The sequence below is a fragment of the Pimephales promelas genome, chromosome 12 (genome assembly GCF_988280905.1).
Source record: "Pimephales promelas chromosome 12, fPimPro1.hap1.1, whole genome shotgun sequence".
Lineage (NCBI taxonomy): Eukaryota > Metazoa > Chordata > Actinopteri > Cypriniformes > Leuciscidae > Pimephales > Pimephales promelas.
Genome location: NC_142780.1, coordinates 7,420,017 through 7,440,618, shown reverse-complemented (window position 1 = coordinate 7,440,618; position 20,602 = coordinate 7,420,017). Strand labels below are relative to the sequence as shown.

Here is a 20,602-nt window from a genome sequence, read left to right as displayed (position 1 = left end):
TGGTAATAAAGCAAAACAACTGAGAACAAGTAGAAATAGTCCTCAGATGACATGTCTGTAATTTATATAAAACAAATCTAGCGTTAATTGGATCTCAAACAGTTTCATTAAAGGTAGTTATTAGTCCACCACGTGCGAAACCAACGTGGTTGAAGGATACTTTGCGACAGTGGGTTTCGGGAAACAGCCGTGAGTAGCTAGTTGATTTTTCCAACGATGCATCGTACTATGGTAGTGAATCAGCGAACTACGCCGTTGTACGGGAAATGCACCCCAGAGCTACTCTAAGTCAGTAGCCACTTTCAAGAAACTGCTGAAGATATATCTTTTTCATCAGCACTTGATCCAGTAATGCTAACACTTTTCCTTTTCTCTTCTATTCCATTCTTATATAAAAAAAGAAATAAAAAAAAAAAAAAAACAGTGTTAAATTCAACAGAGGGGTCATAGCACTTACTTTTTGTTGTCCTACTGTTAGTTTAACTGCTTCTATTGTTCTCATTTGTAAGTCGCTTTGGATAAAAGTGTCTGCTAAATGAATAAATGTAAATCAATGGTGCCCCACAAATGTTTGGTTCCAACCGTTCTTCAAACTTGAACTTCAACTTGAGGGTGAGTAAATGATGGCAGAATTTTCATTTTTGGGTGGAGTATCCCTTTCATGCATTTAAAGACATTCAGTCCATTCTGCTTGAATGAGGAGAGATGCATCGCATGAGTCACGTATGCAAAGACATTCTTCAGATGCTTGTCCAAATCCTGCAGCCTTTCAAGCAGACAACTGAAGAGCTTAGTGCCTCAAAATACTGTATTATACAATCAACTTAGTGGCCCTCTGGAAAACCATGCTGATGACCCATTGCCAAATCTCACAGTCCCAAACTAATCCAGTGCCGCTCAGGATACTAAAACACAGGTAAGTGTCTAATAATTACTCTTCTAATTTCTAAGACATTGCCTGCATATGTACCTGAGCTCTATAAAAAGGAATTAGTATTATTATCAATTAATTTTTTCATTGTTTGCTATAGTTAGACCTAATTAAGTGTTTTTGATGGATTATTACCAATTCTATTCTATTCTATTCTATTCAATGGGTGCTGAACGGATGGCTGAACGGATCGTTTTTGGACAATGTGAAAAGCTTGCCATGCTGCTCTGGCCAAAATTCAAGCAGCTTCCTAACAAAAAGCTTTTTCAGAAGACTAGGAAGAGCCAACTGAACCACCTTTATGGTACTTTTTCTTTAATTTTGGAGTCTGAATTGCATTGCACTCTTGTAGTATGGAAAACAGCCCGGATATTCTGTAACACATATCACAAAAGACAAAACGTCATATAAATTTGAAATTACATGAAGTAAATGACAAGTAAATTAATTTTCGTCCCAATTCTTAATTGCATAATTTTCTGCAGACGTCATGTTATTTAAAAAAAAAAAAAAGTTTTTTTTTTTTTGTTGAAAATCTAAATGTGCCTGATAACTTGATCTATATTGAACTGCCATCAGTCATCAGTTTATCATTTTCTTCATGCTCTCTCTCTCTCTCTCTCTCTCTCTCTCTCTCTCTCTCTCTCTCTCTCTCTTCTGCATCTTTCATTCGTTACTGGTGGATAAGACAGCATTTGTCAGAAAAATGGCATGCCTCCAATCAAATGTCCTTCCAGATGACATCTAACAGTCATTTGGAGGGTTTTATGGATGCCGGTGTGAGGCAGGATTCAGGTTGTGAGTGATCTGGGACTAACTGCTTGGAGGTTTTACCCTCAGTGTCATGGACAGAGCTGTCAACATAAGTGACCTTGATTGATGAATCTTGATCTTACTCGACAGCATTGGAGGGAAACGGCAGTGTTTGCAGTGTTCATGAGTACTGGCATGAGTCATCTTGTTTTGCTTATATATTTGAAACACTAGTGATTTATTTTACAGCAAAATGTGCGATTGCATCTTCAGGAAAGACCTGATTTTTGTTCAAAAGTACTCAGGTAAAAATTGAATTGTGTCATTTGCTTTTATCCCATCTTCAGTCACTATAAAAAATCATTTGAACGTTCATTCTGCTAAAAAGAGTAAAACACTGTGACACTCTGCTGTAACAATTATCTTTTTTTTAGCATTACAAGCCACACACTACAGCCCTACAAAATGCTTAAAATGAATCTTTTTGAATATATTTTCTCAATTAAAACAGTTAACGTAAATGCACATTTAATATGATAATAAATATATTTTTTTGCTTTTTTGTATTTTGCAGCTAAATTAAAAACGGTTAAATAATGGAAAAGAAAACAGCAATTGCATTGTCTTATTACATTATTTAACATTGGGTGCAGAAGTTATTTTACTTTAAAGCATCAACAGAGAAAAGAGAAACCACTGCATTATACAACACAGATAACTTTCTATTTGTGTAATTTAATAAATGCATAATTATAATTAATGCGTGTCTTTGATTAATTAATCACCTAATTATACATGATGAGGGCTGGCCTGTTCACACCCATTCACATATTGCCTTGGCAAACAAAAAAGGTTTTTCACGATATAACCCAATTCACAGTTTTATGTGAACGATTAGGCAGGATGATTTTCAGATCATTGTGAAGAAAAAACTCTAGGCAACAACATCCATTAGTCAAAAGTAATGTGGACGCATATTTCGTATGTGTTTTGTGGCCTTATTTCAGAAACTTTCATTTTTATTTTTTTCAATAACCACGCATAAACAATATTCTCTCAAAAATATAAACATGTACATACATGTTGCTCACATATTATGGTAGCCCTGTTTGTGCTAAATATAGTGTAATTTCACCTGTGCCATTAATATGTTTATAAGCAAATTAAAAAAAGCACAAATGTCCCCAGGGGTTTAAAAACTGAAAGCATTCTTTGTTTATTGCTTGTAATGTTTCTTTGTTCCTCTTTATTATTGTAGACTACTACTTGCTTTTATGTTTTGAAACTACAATATATTAGTTTATATATAAAAGATTCTTAACAGTGTTCTTGTCTCACCCAACTCACTATATTTATATTTTCAAGTGGGATTTTGACATGAATTATAAATTGTGCATTTTCTCATGGACACTCTTGCTCTTTCTTCATACTGTCAAATCACCTTTACGTTTATGGCACTTTATACGAATGAAAATGTTGTAAAGCAGATTCACAGTAATAAACAGTAAAGTAACAGAATTAATGATGCAGAAGACAGATCCAGAAGACAGTAGTGTCATTCAGCTTCACCTGACAGTGTCAGTACAGTCAAATCAATAATAGTGTTGAATATTAAGTGTCCAAAACAAAGGAAGGCAAAGGCAACAGTGGCAAGGAATCCAAACTCCATCAGGTGACAGAAATGGTGAGAAAAAAAAAAAACTGTTCCCCTCTGGCCTAGATGGATGAACACGGTATACTATTGATCGGGATACGTGAGAGGGTCATTAGGTGGGAAGGAAAAGTTGTCTGTCCAGCAGCTGGAAACTTGAAGTTAGAGCTACCATCTACAATTGTACATTACTTTTCTTATCAGAGGCCTTAATCACAATGAACATCCTTCTTGTTAAAACTGCTTCTAGGCCCCAGTTGGTCCTGGCATCACACATTCATAACTGGCCATAGGGATCAGTGCCGAGGGCTCATCTAGTCACTGAAGTCTTCATTGAGGATCTGTCCTGAAGGCTTGTCATGTCAAGGTCTTAGCTGGCCGTGAAGGGCTGTTGTGGTCGTTCATGGGTGCAGGTCTAACATCTGGTCTGGTTACAGACCGGATCTGGCTAAAACGGTAACCTTGGTATAAAAATTAGATAGACAGACAGACTTAAGTGTATATACCATTCATCTTTCAATGTAGCAAGTTCACTCTAGGGTCAGGCCAGCGGTATACATGTAGTGTTAGTCCCATTTATCATGAGATATGCAGGGAACATGGACCTACATAACTAATGAGTTTAAATCGACTCTGGCATCTGCTTTGAGAACCTCAAGCACAAACACTTAACAGAAGAGCTACTTTGTCTTATTTTTAGAACATGCAGTTTGTCACAGACTATGTTTGATTTCTTTATCGTTTCCTCTTTTCCTCCATTGTCCTTGTCAGAGCAAAAATAGCATAGCTTTTTGTTTTTTTTATCTCCAGCAATTTGTCTGAAATGATTGCTCTTTTGACATTATAGACCCAGACAAGGATACAGTGACCTCACTCACACTGGTCCACCCTTTACTGGTCCAGTTCAAGCACATGAGAAAGGGCAGCCAGTTAGCATCAGTCAAACCCTTGCTGCCGGACATGTGGTCATGGAGGAGCTTCATTTGTTAAGCGTGGGTCACTCGCAGCGGGTGCTTTTTGCCTTGACCTGCTCTAAAAGACACATCTGAGTGTCTAAGTAAGACAAAGCCTGAGAGTGACTTTTATTTTTATTTCTTTACCCTGAAGTATTTTTCATTGCTCAGAGGTTGCTCTTTTATAGCTTTGAAGACTTAATGGGTTAGTAGTTCACCCAAAATGAGCATTCGGTCATCATTTACTCATGCTGCTCCAAACCCGGATGACTTTGTCCTGTGGAACACAACAGAAGATGTTTAGCAGAATTTTCACGCTGCTTTTTTTCCACACAATGAAAGTGTAGAGGGAAAATTATGACTTTCAATTATACTACAGTGTTGAATGGCTATAATTACTCATTTAATCCCCAAAAGTTATGTTAAGAAAACAGTTGATTAACTGGTTTTATTTTTATCAATTGACAGCACTATTATTAAGTAAAGTCAAAATGTACAAAGATATGGCATTAATATGGCAGTCTGTGCTTCTTTTTGTTGTTTAATGTTGTATAATTAGGCTATGACTTAAAAATGCAACACAGGCTACGGTATCTAACAGCGCCCCGCGGTATCTGTTCAATCTCTATCTGCCAACGATCCTTGGCCAGACAAATGTTGAAGACTTCTGGTCCACAGCATTCAGCAATGGTTCACTCTAAAAAATGATGGGTTAAAAATAACCCAACTTGGTTTGTTGTATAACCCAACTGCTGGATCAATATTGCACCAGCCCAGCAGTAGTTAATTTGACCCAGCAAGATGGGTCGGTCATTTTTAACCCAACAGATGAGTTGTTCATTTCTACTCAAATGCTGGGTCAAATTAAATCAAATTTTGGGTTGATTTAACTACAAATTTGTTATATAGCATACCCAAATGCTGGGTCAAATTAATTACAATTCTGGGTTGATTCAACTACATATTTGTTATATAGTGTACCCAAATGCTGGGTCAAATTAACCCATATGCCAGACTAATTCTAGCACATTACAGTACAATTAAAGAAAAAAAAAGGCAATAGACTACTCATAGCTATAAAACTGTTACACTACAAACCTAGAACAGAATACATAGATGTATGCATAGATTATGCAAATAAACACTTAAACAATACAAAAACAAAACAACAATGGAATCTTTGAAAAATTATTTTATTACTTTAATATCAACAATATTAGTGGAACTGCAGTTAATATCACTGAAGTAGGAAAACATTCAATTATGAATGAACTGGCTGAACATTTAACAGGCCAACAGTCAACGGGAGCCATTAGCTCTACTTGCAAGCAAGTATTCTGGTATCTTCCCAAAGAAACTATTAAAGGGATAGTTCACTTTGAATTTAATTTTTGATATGTTTTATCTTACCTCAAGTGCATCCAAGATGTAGGTGTCTTTGTTTCCACAGTATTTTCAATTTTGATATCTTTCGGTCAAACCATTGTTGCCAATCAGTCATATAATGGAGGTTTAGGGGGTCCTCCCCCGGTTAATGTCAAAGAGCATGCACAGAGAAGTCCAAATTAAACATGATTGAATGACTCGTAAATGTAAGTACACAGTGAAGTCCTAAGGCACGAAACGAGCGGTTTGTGTGAGAAAACGAACAGTATTTATATTGTTTTTACCTCGTGTAACTCAGCCATTGGCAACTGATCTGACGGCAGGGGCGCTTCAGTCTGTGCATGCGCCAGAAGTGATCGCTTGCGCGTATACGTCACTCATTGTTTACAGAGAGATTTCGGGAGTTTAACCTTTCACTAAACATTTAGATATATCGAAATCTTCTTCCATTGCGATTTCCTGTATATATAAATATGTTTAGATCTTCACAGTGAAAGGTAAAACTTCCAAAACTCTGTGTAAACAATGAGTGACGTACAGACGCAAGTGATCACTTCCGGCGCATACACAGACTGAAACGCCTCTGCCGTCAGATCAGTTGCCAATGGCTGAGTTACACGAGGTAAAAAACTATATAAATACTGTTCGTTTTTTCACACAAACCGCTCGTTTATTGTCTTAGGCCATCGATGTGTACTTACATTTACGAGTCATTAAATCATGTTTAATTTTGACTTCTCTGTGCATGCTCTTTGAGGTGAACCGAGGGAGGACCCCCTAAACCTCCAGTGTATGACTGATAGACAACAACGGTTTAACCGAAAAAACAAAACAAAATTGAAAATACTGTGGAAACAAAGACACCTACATCTACATGCCCTTGAGGTAAGCTAAAACATATCGAAAATTAATTTCAAAGTAAACTATTCCTTTTAATATTTAGAAATAATAACTGTGTGTGCCTCTAATGTTGATCTTACAAGTCCTCTAATTTTTTGAAGAACTTCAGCCCAGGGCCAGCTCTTGGGATCAACTGTTGATGGTAGCCTCTTCTAAAAGAAGAAAACTCTCCTCATCAGTCCCCTCCTCTAAAAGACAAAAAAATACAAAACACAAAGAAATCTGTTTTTACAACTGAGGAGTACAAAACTAAAATATATAGGTAATTAAATGGAAGATAAACATGCATATTCCATCATTTGTTATTACAAAATAGAATAAATCACTGAAAGTCTACAAAAGACATGTGCCCTATTCATCTATTGGAGTCACTTTGACACATTACATGGAAGCTATTGAAAAAAAAAGAGAAAATTATATTTCATAAGAATTAATGTCTGAAAAGGGCTTGAGTAGCAATGCAGACTTGATGCTGTGGATGTGAAAACAAATATTTCTTACCTTGAAATCTTTCAACAAGGTCTGTCAGCTGCCACTCTGTTGTGTCAATGACAAAGCTGACCATTGATCTGAAACAAACACAAAATGAGGTTAAGGAAATATACAATTACTATTGTATTAACTATTCAGATGTCACCATGCAAATGCAATGCAGACTAGCAGCAGAATGTAATCCAATGTGAAGATAACAGCCAAAATAGAGAGACCCTCTCTCCCTCTCTCCCTATACAATTCAAATTACATGTATTTTACATTCAGACATTTTATGTTACTTCAATGTTTTTACACACTTTAATAAGTCTAACACTGTGTTATCTATCGCGGGTCACCATATTACTTAAATAAATGCACATGCATGCATTTAGTCTGGCATATCAGGTTATCTCACTGTTTTTACATACTTTAATAAGTCTTACACTGTGTTATACCTTCGCATTTCACATTAAAAGATTTGAGGGCAAAAAGCGCGCTCATTTATATCCAGTTAACTTAAAATAATGTAAGTTAGCCTGCTAGCCAGGCCGCCATTTTATATAAGAAATGTTTTCTTATCTATCGCGGGTTACCATATTACTTAAATAAATGCACATACATGCATTTAGTCTGGCATATCAGGTTATCTCACTGTTTATACATACTTTAATCAGTCTAACACTGTTCACATTAAATGCTCCAGGGAAAAATTAGCGCGCTCAAAATAGCCAGTGCTTCAATGATAATGGCTAACGCTAGCCAAACAAACCAACCAACTAGCCTCGACAATATAAAGATATTACTTTAGAAAGGTAACGTTAAAGTAGACTCACTGTATTCCGGACACTAGACCGTTTACCGCAATTTCTATAAATAAACACTTCACGGCCATTGCATCAATGTGTGTCATCTTTGCCTCACCCTCTTCCGACCAACCCAGCTTATAACTTAGTTGTTAAAATATATGTCTTATATATTAGAAATGACATGTAGAGTACTCTACCTTAGTTTATTTCCCTCGCTCGATGAAAAGTGAAGTTCTCTTTGAAGATCGCTCGGTGTGTGGTGGATCCGGTATGGTGGACTCTTCTTGTGATGATGTGATGACGTTCGAAGCACAAACAACCCACGTGCTGGGTCAACGGTGTATGTTGGGTAGATGGGTTATTTTTTCCAACTCATGTGTTGAGTCAAAATCCATATAAATAACCCATAATGGGTCAAACATTTCATAACCCAGCGGTTGGGTTGATTAAATAACCCAGCATTTTTTAGAGTGTTGTAACTCTTAATTTAGCACACTGTGTTTGTCTGGACTGTGCGATCATAAATCTGTGTTTGGTTTGAGTCTAAATAAGGACTGTATGTCTTAATCGGCCTCTGATCTAGACTGAAATAATGTATGTAAATACAAACTCTTCCCCGGGTGAAATGTTACAGCAAATCAGCTCAAAGAGATTTGTTTAATCTCACTCATTTCTTTCTCTGGGCAATCAGATAAGCTGCAGGGCTCTCACTACAGATTTATTTCTGTTCATGTGAATCCATGCTCGTCTCCTTGCTGCTCAAAGAAAAACATCTCACCACAGGGGAGAGGAGAGATGAAGGGCAATTTACAGAACTAGACAGGACCTACAGATGCACAAGCTACAACAAAACACATCCCATGTATGTGAGATGGAAACTTTCTTAACCCTTGTGCTGCATTAGATTTTTAACACCGTTGAGTGCATTAAGGACCAAAAATGGCCACATATTAAACATTGCCTAAAATATTATATATTATTATTATTTTCCACTTTTACCAAGTTAAATCTTTTAACCAGCATCAGTCCTCATCATAACTACCAAAAATGTATTCAATTTCAGGATTTTAACCCTTTAATTACCAGTTTTGTTTGCGAAACGTCTCGGTTACGTATGTAACCCTCGTTCCCTGAGTAGGGAACGGAGACGTTACGTCAGAAGTGACGGAGATTGGGGGTTTCGCATAGAAAGCCAATCCTCTTCGAGTATTAAAACACGAGCCAATGGCATGCAATGCCTTGGGGCTGCGGAAATTTGCATAGCGTACTCCGCCCTACTCCGTGAGTATAAAAGGAGGAAGTGAACGCAACCGCAGTATGTCTTCGCTGAGGAGCCAAGACTGAACTCGGCCTCTACCCAGCGATACAGCAGAAGTGGCAGGGAGACGTAACGTCTCCGTTCCCTACTCAGGGAACGAGGGTTACATACGTAACCGAGACGTTCCCCATCGTAGTCACTTCGAGTTACGTCAGAAGTGACGGAGATTGGGGGTCTGTGCCATCACGCCATCTTCAAGCTGTCTTCCAGTGCCCTGCGAAAGACTGAACCCCCGAGCCTTACCTCTTTTTTTTTTTTTTTTTTTTTGGGGATCCGACTTTGACACAGGATTACCAAGGTACACTGGGAACATATCCCGAAGGGGACATGCTACCAGCTGCCTACCGAAGGGAGGACTTAAGAATACACATATGGCCACATAGGAACGCATATGGAACACTGGAGTACCAACCGCAGGTGGCTACTGATTTAAACTCCAGGGGTGGCAGATGGCTTGCCAAGGGAAGACACATGCTCAGAGAGGCTTACAGTGGATAATACACATGAGACGGTTACCATGGGGAACCGTGCGCATGGAGGCACCTAGCTAGCATCCAGAGCAACGCAGTGGTGCCCGCATCGTCGGTGCTGGAGGACTCAAGACTTCAATGGAAGAACTGAGGAAATATCGCACTTATCCAGTCCGGGGAGTGGAGTGGCGAGCAAGCGAAGACACCTGAGCGGATCCAGAACTGGCCGAAACGAGTACGTGAGAGGATACCGGCTCAATTCGCAGATTATAGAATCTGGCGAAGGTGTTGGGTGTCGCCCAGCCTGCAGCTCTGCAGATGTCTGTTAGCGAGGCGCCGTGCGCTAAAGCCCAAGAGGAGGCTACACTCCGAGTGGAATGGGCCGTCACACCAAGGGGGCACGGAAGGCCTTGCTGCTGGTAAGACAAAGCAATGGCATCCACTATCCAGTGGGACAGCCGTTGCTTTGAGAGAGCCCTTCCCTTCTGGCTCCCCCCATGACAGACAAAGAGCTGGTCTGAGGTCCTGAAACACTGCGTTCTGTCGACATAGGTGCGGAGAGCACGTACCGGACAGAGCAGTGCCAAGGCTGGGTCTGCCTCCTCCAGGGGCAGCGCTTGCAGGTTCACCACCAGGTCCCGGAGGGGAGTGGTAGGAACCTTGGGCATATATCCAGGCCGGGGTCTCAGGAATACGTGAGAGTAAGCCGGCCCGAACTCCAGGCACACTTCGTCAACAGAGAGTGCGTGCAGGTCCCTTACTCTCCTGATGGATACCAATGCAATCAGGAGTGCTGTCACATAGGACAGGGCAAAAACTCTACCGACTGCAAAGGCTCCAGGGGAGGCCTCTGCAGAGCACCCAGGTCTACTGAGAGGTCCCCAGAGGGCAGGAGGGGAGGGAGGCGGATTTAGCCCCCTCACTCCCCTCAGGAACCTGATGACCAGGTCATGCTTCCCATAGACTTACCTTTCACTGCATCATGAGACGCGGCAATGGCCGCGACATAATCCAAAGGGTGGAGGGCGACAGCCTGCGCTACAACCCCTCTTGCAGGAAGGAAGCATGACTCCGATCGAACATCTCCGGGGGTCTTCTCAGCGAGAAGAACACCAATTGACGAAGAGGTTTCACTTCAACGCATAAAGGTGTCACGTGGACGACGCTCTTGCGGAAGTGATGGTTGCCGCCACCGCAGGTGGCAGCGAACTCAAACCTGCCTCGTCCCGTCCTGGAGCCACACGTGCAGCCTCCAAGATCGGGACGAGGGTGCCACAGAGTGCCCCGTCTCTGAGAGAGTAGGTCCGGTCTCAGAGGAATAGGCCAAGGAGGTGCTGTCGCGAGGAGCAAGAGTTCGGAGAACCACGTCTTGGTGGGCCAGTAGGGGGCTACCAGCAAGACCTGCTCCTCGTCCTCCTTGATCTTGCACAACACCCGTGCAAGGAGGCTCACTGGGGGAACGCACACTTGCGTGGGCCCCGTGGCCAGCTGTGCGCCAGCGCATCCGAGCCGAGAGAGCCGCGGGTCAGAGAATAACTGGGCGCAGTGGGACGAGTCCCGAGAGGCGAACAGGTCTAACTGTGCCTCCCCGAACTGGTCCCAAATCAGCTGGACCGACTGGGGATGGAGTCGCCATTCGCCGGAGATGGGACGGGCCCGGGACAGCTCGCGGCTGCCCGATTCCGGTCTCCAGGAATGTAACTGCACGAAGGGACCTCAGGTGCTTCTGACTCCATATCAAGAGGTGGCGGGCGAGCTGCGACAACCGGCGCGAGCGTAGACCCCCCCTGGTGGTTGATGTACGCTACTGCCGTAGTGTTGTCTGAGCGGACAAGCACATGCTGGCCCTAGAGCACGCTCGGAAGCGGTGCCGGGCGAGCCGTACTGCCAACAGCTCGAGGCAATTGATGTGCATGAGGCGCTGGGCTCCTGTCCAGGAACCGGCGGCTGCATGCCCATTGCACATGGCACCCCAACCCGTGGTAGACGCATCCGTGGAGACAACGAGATGCCTGGAAACTCGCTGAATAGGGACCCTGTCCGTAAAAAGCTGAGGTTCGACCACGGGAAGAAGGATCGGCGGCACGTCGGAGTCACTGGAACTCGGAGCGAGCCGCGATGCCATGCCCACCTCGGGACTCGATCGCGAAGCCACAGCTGAAGCGGTCTCATATGAAGCAAACCGAGCGGCGTTGCCGCGGCCGCGGATGCCATATGCCCCAGGAGCCTCTGAAAAGTTTCAGTGGAACCGCACTCTTGCCCTCGAACTGTCGAAGACAAGCCAGCAGTGAGTGCGCGCGCTCGTTCGTGAGCTGCGCGGACATGGCGACCGAGTCTATCTCCATGCCGAGAAAAGAGATCCTCTGCACGGGGCAAAGTTTGCTCTTTTCCCGGTTGACCCGAAGGCCCAGACGGGCTAGGTGCCGTAGCACCAGGTCTCTGTGTTCGCAAACCTGAGCTCGAGAGTGTGCTAGTAACAGCCAGTCGTCGAGATAGTTCAGGATGCGAACCCCGTGTTCGCGAAGGGGAACAAGGGCTGCCTCGACGATCTTCGTGAAGACGCGAGGGGACAGAGCTAACCCGAATGGGAGAACGGCGTACTGGTATGCCTGGCCCTCGAAGGCAAACCGAAGAAACGGTCTGTGTCGAGGGAGAATGGAGACATGGAAGTACGCGTCCTTCAGGTCGATCGCTGCAAACCAATCCTGATACCGAACACATTCGAAAATGCGTTTGGCCGTGAGCATTTTGAACGGTAGTCGATGGAGAGAACGGTTCAAAATGCGCAGGTCCAGGATCGGTCGTAACCCACCGGTCTTTCTTGGGGACAATGAAGTAGGGGCTGTAAAGCCCGGACCTCACCTCGGCTGGAGGGACCGTCTCGATTGCACCCTTCGCCAGCAGGGTCGCAATCTCCGCTCTCAAGACTGGGGCATTGCCACCAACCATCGTGGAGCGAACTCCCCTGAAGCGGGGAAGAGACCGTGCGAACTGAATCGCGTAGCCGAATCCGATCGTTCTGATGACCCAGCGGGAACCCCGGGAAGCGCTAGCCAGGCTTCCAGGAAGTGAGCCAACGGGGTCATGCGAACCACAGACGTCCCCCCGGAGGGGCAGCGAGGCGGGTCGACCGGCATGCGTGCAGGAGTTACCCCGTCCGGATGCACCGTCGAAACCCGCTCCCCGACAGAAGAGACCAGGGAAGGCAGAGCGTTCCACGGGGGTCTGTTCTGCCGGGGGTCTGGCGACAGAGGGGGAAGGGATTGGCGTAGCCCGGGGACGACACACGCACCCTTCCGCGCCCTCCGAGACAGAGAGGAATGAACGGGGCGACGCACTGGACGTCGTGCGCGCTCATTCCAGTCTGTGTGCTCAATGACAGTGTCAGCTTTTCCTCAACCAGCTCAGGGAGCTAGCTAGAACAAAAGATTCTCCACCGGCCCTCCACCGGGGAAGGAGGGGCCCTGCCACCGCCTCCTGAGAAAAACCATGACACTATCACTGAGCGGCCCGCCTCAGGAACATCGCTTCGCCTGGCATCTAGCGGGGCACGCGGCCTGAGGGGGGGCTCTTTTCTTGGGACGCTTACCTGTGGCCTCCTCCGCGACGCGAACCGGCTGAAGGCTGCTGCTGGGGCCGCGTGGGAGGGAAGGGAGCCGCAGGGGGGCGTCCTCGGCGGCGAGCTGGCGGAGGCGTCCGAGCCGACGGCTGGTTGGAGGCAGCAGCTGGCCGTCGGGGCAGAGAAACCGCCTTCGTCTGCTCCTAGGCGGTCGAGAAGTGCTGGGCAAAGTCCTGGACCGCACCGCCGAACATTATGATGCTCCTGGACCACAGCGGTGGGCATCACCTGACCAAGGGAGCGAGCGACCGCCTCCGTGACCCGTTTAAGGACAAGGTAGGCGACAGGCTCGCAGCTCGCTTGGTCCGTCACCTCCTCGTGCACATTCCTGAGCAGCTAGCTTTGTAGGTGCTCATCATATGCAGGGCGGAGGCTGCCTGTCCCGCCGCTCTACAGAATCGCGCCGCCATAGACGACGAGAACCCATAGGCTTTGGAGGGGCATCTGAGAGCAACCGCCGGTTGACCGGGGGAGCCCCAGCGTACCCACAGACAGCCGCATCGCCGAGGGGAGGAAGGGCGGGGAACTAAGCACGCTTTTTTTTTTTTTTTTTTTTTTTTTTTTTTTTTTTTTAGTGCGTGTCAGTTCCGCATGCAACTCGGGGAAAAAAGGAAATTGGGGTTGGCCGTGGCCGTAAGGCGGCAGCGTTACCCAAAAACCAATTATTCAGCCGCGAGAGATCGGGGAGGGGCGGAGTTCCACCCCCACCCGATGCTCACGGACGCCCGAGATAGCACGGCCATCATCGCGGGATCAGACACGGCGGCGCTGACGCTCCCGAGGGAGGCAACGCGGCCGCATCCTCACTTCCCGAGGAGTCAAGCCCGCCTAGTGATGCTGTGATCGACATCGCATCATCATCTGGAGCGCTGCCCGAAGCAGCCGGTGCCACCGAAGAAGCAACCGACTGAATCGAACTAACGCTCGCTGGCTCTCGCACTGAGGCGGGAGGTGTGGCCCGAGGAATCGTCGGGGCTTATCCCACACCATCACCGTAAATCACCAGGTCCCCGGGTCGACGGGCCCCCTATGGAGGAAACCGATCGAGCGGGGGGGACCGGGACTCTCACTCAAGTGAGATCATTGAGTCTCGACCTCAGTGTAGAGATGGTCATGTTCCCACAGAAGGAAAATGAGTCATCCACGAACGCTGCTGCTGCATGCTGAAATGCCCAGGCATACAAAGCAGCGATCGTGACCATCAGATGACGACAGAAATCAATCACACCCAGAAGAGCACGGGCGAACCGTCTTTAAAAAGACGTGCGCGTGCAGCTCTTTCAATGAGAGGAGGAAATTCACTCTTTCAGCGCTGAAGCGACCAGGGAGAAGCGCAAAGTCTGGCAGACCACTGCTCAGATCGCAGGCGATGCAGAATCTCGCTGGGTACCGCCGTCACACCAACACTGAAGAGGACGCTCGTCTCGAAGAGTCTTGAACAGTGCTTTCAGGAGTGAAGAGGTTCTCTTGGCTCCGAAGCGAAAACATACTGCGGTTGCGTTCACTTCCTCCTTTTATACTCACGGAGTAGGGCGGAGTACGCTATGCAAATTTCCGCAGCCCCAAGGCATTGCATGCCATTGGCTCGTGTTTTAATACTCGAAGAGGATTGGCTTTCTATGCGAAACCCCCAATCTCCGTCACTTCTGACGTAACTCGAAGTGACTACGATGGGGAACCATCGATTTGTATAAGAGGAAAAAACACAAAAATTCAATTATTTTCAATAAACTAAATGCAAAGAGAAAACTTTAGATTTGGATTATCACAGTCCCACTTTGCAAAAAATCCCACTTAGCGCGTTAGAGACCAAAAATGGCCACCTATTAAACATTGTCTATTGCCTAAAATAAGGTGCATTTCCACCCATAGGGAATAAATATGTAGTGACGTCATCTGGTGGAATACACTATATGAAGAGATCAGATGCAAAAGCCTCTAAGTGCCATTTGAATTTTTCTTCTAGAATGATCATTTTTATCAAGCTTGTATATTTAATTTCAGTGATTTCACTTAAATGGCAATGATAATTACTTATTAATTGTTATTTAAGTGAAATTACTGAACTTAAATATACAAGTTTGATAAAAATCATCATTAAAGAAGAACATTTCAAATGGCATTTAGAGGCTTTTGCATCTGAACTCTTCATATAATGCAAATATAATGCTTTTGCTTCAAAATGAAAGGGTGCTTGTGCAAAAATCATGTTTCGTGTATTACTGACAGCCTCAGATTTAAACAACGTTTTAATGGGTTTCAATGGGCCATTTTTGGTCTTTATGGTGCTGAGTGTTACTATTTGATCTACACAGTGTGTGTTATACATATTTTGCAAAATGGGATCACATTTTTTACATGTATCCAAAAAGTCACAATTTTGCCAAATTTCATACCATTTGCATTAAAACAGCCAAAATGGTCAAAGAAATTAAACTGCAAAAGACCAAAAATGTCCCTAATGCAGCATAAGGGTTAAAGGAGAATTCAACCTCAATTATTTTGTTTGACTCTTTTTCATATATCTCATTGTACCGACTTTATTGTACTATGAAACTTGCAGAGCTCAAAACTTCCTCTCTGGTCCAAATTTATTGCAACTACTGAAACTCAAGACAACATTTACTTATCAATAATTCTTGTTCAGTGTTCAGAGACTGAGCCTGTCCAGTCACAGTGAGGTGACAGATGCAATTAGTAATATTATTTGCGAACAGCAGAAGAACAAAGCAATAAATGTAAAATGTGATGTGTGTATAAAGAGTTGATGTAATTTTACTGTTGTCCTGCAAGTGATTGCATGATGCACTTCATCATCATTCCAGAGCACTCGTAGATCTACCTCCATTTTCGAGAGCTGCTCCGTTAAGATGCTTTTGGGAAACATAATAATGCGGGGTTTTTTTTTTTTTTTACAATCTACTTGGGTATAAACGATAATTTGGGGAAATGGAGCAGTGTGTATTTAAACAAATTCAACATTATGTTGAACTGTTTTTTTTTTTCTGTCTTAATCCTGCCTTTGATCACTCTAAATTCCTTCCACCATGAATAGATGTAAACAAATGGGCATGAGAACAGTTGCAAAAGTGTCGTCCCTCAAGATAACACATACTGTTTAATTAAGCAAAGCAGGACAGTCCTCATTTTGTGCTTACATAATGCTGAACATAGCTGTTCATCAAATCCACTTTCATTTCAGTTTGGAAGTGGTGTAACAACAGCACCATCCATCTTTGCAATATGAATGTTCCTGTTTCTCTCGATACTCAGGATGCCAGTATCTTTGAAAGAAAAGGTAGATTTGAGATCGACCAGTAATTGACTACTTTTCTATGATCAAGTTGCGTTTTTTTAACAAGCGGTTTTATCATAGCCAGCTTAAAGGTTTTTGGCATGTATCCTAGAGACAAAGACAAATTGATGATATTAAGATGTACATTATATCTTTGATGTCCGGAAGCATCTCTTTCTATATCTTAGTCGGAATCTAACATACAAGTTCTGGATTTAGATTAATTAACGAGTTTGAAAAATTCTTCCTCTCCTATAGCAGCAAATTAACCAAATTTTCCTCAGGGAGACTACAATGCACCCCCTGATGTGATACTGTAGTAGACGATTATAATTTAGTTATAATATATATATATATATATATATATATATATATATATATATATATATATATATAGTTATAATTTTGTTCCTAAAAAATTATCAATCTTATAAGTAAAGAAATTCATAAACTCATTACTACTGTGTTGCTTGAAGCTTTCTTTTTCGTTTAGCCACTGTTTCAAATAGATTCCTATGTTTATTTTCTTCTAATAGGGTTGGAAATTAAGCATCTCTAGAAGCTTTTAAAATGTGCTAAAAAGCTAAACAGCATTTAAAATTAGTGAAACTAAAAGAATTTTGGTAGGGATAATGGTCAGAAGATGTCTGTTGTATAGTTTTGTAAGTCAAACACAAGACTGAAAATGGAAGCTTTAGCATTAATTTCTGCCAGGAAGACTCAATTGTTGCATCACTAATCACCTTCTCATCTATCTAATCGTGTCTAATACTTGCGGTATAAAAGACCGGTACTTACACGTGTTTGAGTTCGCAGATGCTGATGCTTCCATTGACCTCCATCCTCTCCACCACCTCCAAGATGGTTCCTTCCCTTCCAACCTCCCCACCACCACCAGGATGGTCTCTTCGTATACCTCCCAGGGGGTCTGCTGCGCCCCTGCCTTCGTCTTCAGGCAGGATATGCAGTGTCAGGACCCTCGGATTGCGAACTATGGACAGGGCCTACGCCAAAGAACTTTATTGCTTGCTGGGCTATCAATAAATGTATTTATTGTTACAGTATTTATTCTCCCGAGTCTTTCTGGTTGAACTGATTGTCCTTTCATGTTTTAAAGGTGCTGTCACAATTTTAATAAAAATCTGCTCAATCAGACATGTGATGTTTTAACAATACGTTTAATTTGTCGATGCAGATTTGCAGAGTTGATCAAGAAAAAGCAGCTCAGATGCGAAGAGCTGTGCTTCACACATTGCTACTGTAATGACAATAGACTATTGATAATGTGAAATTGTGACCACGCTTGGTGTCCACGCATCAAGCCTGCGACAAGAAGATCCAGATTTCACAGTGGATGTCAATCAGCATGTGACTAGTCACAGGCACTACAATATCTTTCAAACGTGTGCAGGGTGATGACCTTCTGTCCCGCAGTGTGCATTTGGCACATTAGTAATACGTACATGCGCAGAGCTTTATCTGTCCATGTGCTTTATGTAGATTAGAAATACCAATACTTCATTCAACAGTTTAATTTCTTCAACATTTCCTAACAACAGCAGCTTTCCAACCACTCCATAACACTTATTCCCCAGACAATGGTCCAATTGTCACATATGGACTCGTTGGTCATGGACAACAGTTTGAAGTTGCAGATCATATTGCTACATGTCTCATTATTTGAGCAGATGGATGAATGCTAGAGAAAATTTAAGCACTGCTTGGCATTAACAAGTTCCTCTCCAAAAGCATTACGCCGACAGAGGCCAGTGGCTTCAGATGGCGTCTGTGTTGTCGATAACGCAGGAAGGACAGAGTGTTTATCTGAATGAGCAAATGGAAGCCACTTTTGAAATACTTCAGTCTGACGGCTCCACATTTTCATTACGGCTTTCAGATGCTGGCAGCAGTCCGACAGCTCCAAAGGACGATGACCTTCTTCATTAACTAGCATATCCAATACTCTACCCTATCCTCTCGTTCTCTCTCTGCTCAGCCTAGAGAGGATCGTATTTTTCTCGTTCCTCTTCTGTATAATAGATGATTGGAAACTTTTTGTCAAATTCTGTCTCACTTCTTCATGGTGGAATCCTGCCCAATTTGCTCTCAGTGTGGGTCTGTGGTGCTGCTCGCACATGCGACTTCAGCGCTCACTTCATCTGGCAGCTGACAGGACGGCCTGCGACAACAACCAGAGAGCCACGAGGAGCCCGAAGAAAAGACAAAGAGGAGGAGTGGAAACCAAAGCAAAAGAGGTGAACCCATCATGCTTGATTAAGCCTGTCATCATTAGTCAGTTACTGCAATTACCTCTAGGTAGGTTTATCCCATAGAGGGCTGGAATAATGGAGAGAGGAGGGAATAGACGGACGGGAGGAGGTATCATCTGGCTGGACTTGAACGAATGGCCCCGGGACTTGAACGAATGCATCATCTGCTGTGTGCGGCAGGGAGACGAAAGCCTGAAAGAGAGAAACGGAGGATGGATCAATGAATCAAGAGAGAAAGAGATACAGAAGTGGGATTTTTGTGTAGTGTTATTGCTAAGATAACACTTTCTTCTTTTTATAGTTTTGATACAACAACTAGTCAAGTCAATTCACCTTTATTTATAAAGTGCTTTATACAATACAGATTGTTTCACAGCAGCTTCACAGTAATAAACAGGACAATAACTGAATCAATGCAAAATTCAGTAAAAACGAGACTAATTCAAATTCTGTTGTAAACCAGCTCTAAAAAAACAACCTTTTCAAGTCTTATTATATAGTCTCAGCTCAGTTCATTGCAATGTTGATTCAGTTCAGTTCAATGGCTGTGTGAAGTACATAAATTATGTAATTAGTTCAATTTAATGATAAGTAGTTTTCTTTCAAAATGGAACTTTTAAAAGGGAACTCACACTACATCAGAACACTAGGAAAATGCCTCAGCATGACTAATGACTGAAACACTGTATAATCACGACAATCCTATTGGCCGGCATCAGTCATGACGTCATCCTTTAGCACGACCAGTAAAGTATAAAAAAGGAGCCTAGAGAACATGTCATCCTCTTTTCGTCTTCAGGGACTGTTTCACTGACACTGTGAGTTACGAATTATGGCTGTAAATGAGCGCTTTGAAGCGCTTTTCTGTCTCTCTTCTCGAGGGAAAAGAAACAGTCATCTTTGCCCCACGGTTTGGGACCTGCTCGCACCGAGGCCGAGAGGAGACTTAGATCGTGGAGGTCTCATGCTGCGTTCACACCGAACGTGAATAGCGCGTCAAATTTGCGCCTGACGCGTCTAGTTTGACACTTGACCACTTTGTGTTAATTCGTGTGTCAAGAGTGAAACTGGCGCGCATAAAAACAAAAGTTTGAAGCGAAATTTCTGTTGGCGGTCATTTTTTTTATGTCGACCGAGCATTCATCAATAGAGTTACCGCTCTGTATTTTCTCTGGAGAGCAGAACAGCGGCGTGGGGATCATCGTCACCGTATATTTGTGTCCACCGAACCCTTCTGAGGTGAACCGTTTGGCGAGTTTCACCATTTGCTCGCTCCAGGAGCTGCGCTGGATGACAGCCGCTGTCAGCGGTACTTCCGCCTGTCACGTGCCCAGTTTGATGACCTGTTGTCCTGCATCGGAGCGAGGATCACCCTCGCCCTCATCCATCTAATCTAGCTGTCATTTATTTTTGTTTTGATGATAAATAGAGCCAGCCTTCAAAAGTTATTAACCTGTCCTGTGATTTAAGTTCGTGTCCAGACACGAACTTATGCACATACAGTATATGTTGATTGTCTTTACATCACTATTTCATATAATCTAGATATGGAATGAATAACATTCAATACAAAATGAACATGTCTCGTATATAGAAATAATGTTTTAAGTGATAAAATATTTGCTTTGTTGTGCATAATCCCATCATGCATTTAGTCATATTAACAAAATAATTTATTGAAGCATCCAGACTTTTCACCACGTGAGAAAGCAGCTAGGCTCCTGATTGGTTAATGCGGCACGAATTCACGCCAAAGTTCAGATTTTTCAACTCGGG

General features: G+C 43.5%; 1 long non-coding RNA gene across 1 annotated transcript; it reads right to left on the bottom strand.

Annotated features, from left to right (window-relative positions):
* Positions 1-6,677: 6,677 nt before the first annotated feature.
* On the bottom strand, positions 6,678-8,295 carry LOC120474458 (uncharacterized). The gene is made up of 3 exons (XR_005621781.2): positions 8,052-8,295; positions 7,076-7,143; positions 6,678-6,762 (listed from the first exon to the last, which is right to left on the bottom strand). It is a non-coding gene; the product is annotated as an uncharacterized LOC120474458 (long non-coding RNA).
* Between the last annotated feature and the right edge of the window lie 12,307 nt (positions 8,296-20,602).